Source organism: Mastomys coucha, chromosome X (assembly GCF_008632895.1).
Source record: "Mastomys coucha isolate ucsf_1 chromosome X, UCSF_Mcou_1, whole genome shotgun sequence".
Taxonomy (NCBI): Eukaryota; Metazoa; Chordata; class Mammalia; order Rodentia; family Muridae; genus Mastomys; species Mastomys coucha.
In genome coordinates, this window is record NC_045030.1 from 92,201,652 (window position 1) to 92,205,304 (window position 3,653).

General features: G+C 35.0%; 1 pseudogene; it reads left to right on the top strand.

The window, feature by feature from the left end:
* Positions 1 to 1,587: 1,587 nt before the first annotated feature.
* LOC116093541 overlaps positions 1,588 to 3,653 on the top strand; it is a 2,577-nt pseudogene continuing 511 nt past the window's right edge.

Consider the following 3,653-nt stretch of genomic DNA (forward strand, 5'->3'; position numbering starts at 1 on the left):
AAGAATTCCCTGTTTCTGTTTTTTCTTTATTGCTTTAATTTTCATTATCAGGTCTTGAATTGTTTTATTCACTTCCTTCAACTCTTTCATTTTCTCTTGGACTTCTTTAAAATGTTATTTATATTCTCCAATGGTTTATGTTTTCCTGGCTTCATTTTAGTAATTTATTAATTTCTTCCAATTGTTTGTTTGTTTGTGTTTTCCTTGATGTGTTTTAGGGAATGTTTTATTTTCTCTTTAAAGACCTCTCTTTATAAAGTTGCTTTTAATGATACTTTCTTGTTCTTGTTCTTGTTCTGTGTTGGACTCTTTAGGTTTTGCTATAGTAGACTAGCTAGACTCTGGTGTTGACATACTGCCCTGAACGTTACGGTATTCTTACACTGATGTCTAGGCATCTGAGTTTGTGATGACTCTTGATGTAAGTGCCAGTTTCTGAGTTTTGTTTTGACTTGTTTTCATTGTTAGGTTTTATTTTATTTTATTTTATTTTATTTTTGGTTTTAAATGGCTGTTTTGTTCTTAGTTTCCATTTCCTTTCTGGTACTCTAGCCAGAGTGGCCTGTGGTTGAATATAGGGTCTCTGGTTGAGTTGGGCATTAGAATTCTGATGACCAGGATGGAACACAGAAATGGCTATAGCAAATTCAAGGTGCCATAGTGCCATAATTACAAACAAAAGAAGAAGATGATAATGAAGTAATTTATACATGCCAATTCTCAATCTTAGCAAACCTGTACTTCCTTCCTCTTTGACCCAGTTCTTCTCAATAACAAGGTTCATGATTATGTAAAGGAAAACATTTGAGGAAATGTATCACCCACTGGAAGATGAAACATCAGGCTGAACAGAATGGAGTGTTAAAGCTGACATTTTTTCTTTCAGAAAATGATCTTTCCTGAATATGTAGAAATGTGATTCAGAGTACAAGATGTATAACAGTATGTCTTGTAGCAAAACACAATTAAATTTCTCTGATTCAGCGGATGGGATCTTGTCTGTAGATGATGTATTTTTGCTTATTATCCCCAGCCTTTCATTGACATAGAGTTTGAAGGGTAGACTAGACAAAATATTGGTAATTAAATTTCTTTTTGCTTAAGGGCCTAAGCACCACACTTCTGATGAGTGAAAATACTTCTGAGAAACAAAATAAGCTATAGAAAGCATATATAGTATTTTCTACACTTCCATTTTAAGGTAGGAGAGGCAGGTCCCATTAAGAGTATCCATTACATAAGCACACTTTTTTTTTTCAGGAAGAATCTTGGGTGAATCACAGGATCCTGCTAGAACTAAGGCAGACTCAGAGACTCAAGTGCTCCTGAGACAGGTTTATTGGTAAGAGGTTGTTGAGGCTCAGTAAGAGAAGATTGAGATTTATCAGGGCCTACTTCCCCAGTAATCCTAATGACTTTGGGCACACTCTTAGCCTCTGCCATTCACTTAACCCCAGTAATCTTCTCATATGATTTTTCAGAGTAGTGACTGTGGCAATGTCCCAGGCCTAGGTAGTGAAGGATAGTTACCTCTGGTCAAAGGACAAAAAAGCTGAGGTCTGCACAAGGACGTAGCCTAGAGAGGCAAGGCCAGAGATAAAGATGGATGACAAACTTTATAAAGTAAAATTCTATTTCATGGTGGAAGACAAGTAGTGGAAAAACATAGGTGCAGGACAAATTTCATCTAAATACATTGACGGGCTCCAGGGTATGTGCCTGCTTGTTCACTCAGAATCAGATATCTCACCAATTATGGAGTGCAAGATACATCCTAATGTGCCCTATCAGAAACCAAAACAGGATATAATCATTTGGTCTGAAGCTAAGAATCATGGTATGGCAATACATTTCCAGGAAACAAATGATTGTCAAGAGATGTGGGAAGTTATCTGCCAAGTTCAAGGTAAAGATACAAATGTAGAAATCACACAATAACTTACTGATGATATGGAAAGTTTTGAAGATCTGCCACCAAGCTGGAATCAGGTTGAGATGTCAATCTGTGAACTCCATACAATTGAAAACATTACAGATTTACTTACTTTTGTCAATGAAACACCAAGCAACAAAGAAAGCCTGACACTGGTCTTCAGGAAAGAAGGTTACATTAAAAAATTGCTACAGCTGTTCAAAACTTGTGAAAAGCATCAGAACATGGAAGGCTTACACTATTTGAATAGCATCATTAAAGGAGTCCTATTTCTAGATAATACACATTTGTTTAACATTATGTTTTCTGATGAATTAATCATGGATGTGGTAGGATGCCTTGAATATGGCCATGGTTTAGATCAGCCACAGCTGCACAGGGAATTCTTGACTCAATATGCAAAATTTAAGGATATTATGTCAATAACACACCCCCAAATTAGGCAAAAATTACAGCAGACCTACAGAATGCAATATATTCATGATATTGTGTTGCCCACACCATCCATATTCGAAGCAAATCTTCTCTCTGATCTTACCACTATGATTTCTTTGAAGAAAACTGAAATAATTACCATGCTGCAGAAAGATGAAAAATTGTTGCTTGAAGTTTTTTCTCAATTAAAAGATAACAGTGTGGATGATGAGAGTCGGCATGAATTGTTATTGTTCTTCAAGAAATTCTGTGCATTTGCTAAGATATTACACTCTCAAAAGAAAAAGGCATTACTGAAAACACTAATAAAGCTAGGAATAATGAGTGCTCTGAAAGTTGTAGTGCACATGAATGATTAGAGCAAGTAGCTGCTCTAGAAATATTTGCTTATCTAGTAGAATATAGTCCATGCCTAGTCTGATGCAATGGAAGAAGTTACGGACAGTGAAGATAATTATAACCTTCTCATTAATATAATGATCAAGTAAATGATCTGTGATTCTGGTCCTGAATTTTCATGAGGCATTATTTTGACAGCAGTTCTTCATGCTCTCCTTAATCCAGAAAATTTGCGCATCACAGCTAAGGGATGTGAAAGAAGGAAATTTCTGAATTTCTTCTATAAACATTGCATGAGTAACTTCATAGCACCAATTATATCCACCACAGTAGAAATTGACAGCAATGATAATAGGGCTAACATCTGCCCTGATGATTATCAAAATGAACAATTGCTTGAAGAAGTTTTAGAAATACTTATACTTTGTGTGCAATACCACTTAAAGTACAAGAAAAATTATGAGTAACATCTTGCTCAGCAGAATCTTGGTGCTCATGAGTTCAAAGCACACTTTTCTGATTTTGTGTGCTGTCCGGTTTATGAAAAAAATGATTGGCCTTAAAGACAAAATTTACAATCTTTACATAATTAAAGAAAACCTTTTCAAACCAGTTGCAAATGTTTTATACATAATGGAACTCGGTACAATAGGCTAAATTCAACTATTATTGAGCTATTTGAATTTATAAGAGAAGAAAACATCAAGTGTCTCATTGCAAACATTGTAGAAAATCATTTTATGTCCTTTGAATCAATTCAGTATGTCCAGACATTTAAAGGACTGAAAACTAAATATGAAGGGGAGAAAAAGAATATAGAGAGACAGCTAAGAAGGAATTTACATAATATAATATACCAGAAAATAAATTGTAGACATATCAAAGTTATGGAGGTAAAAGTCAAGGCAGACATATTTTGTAGAATGATCACAGAAGAAGGAGAAGG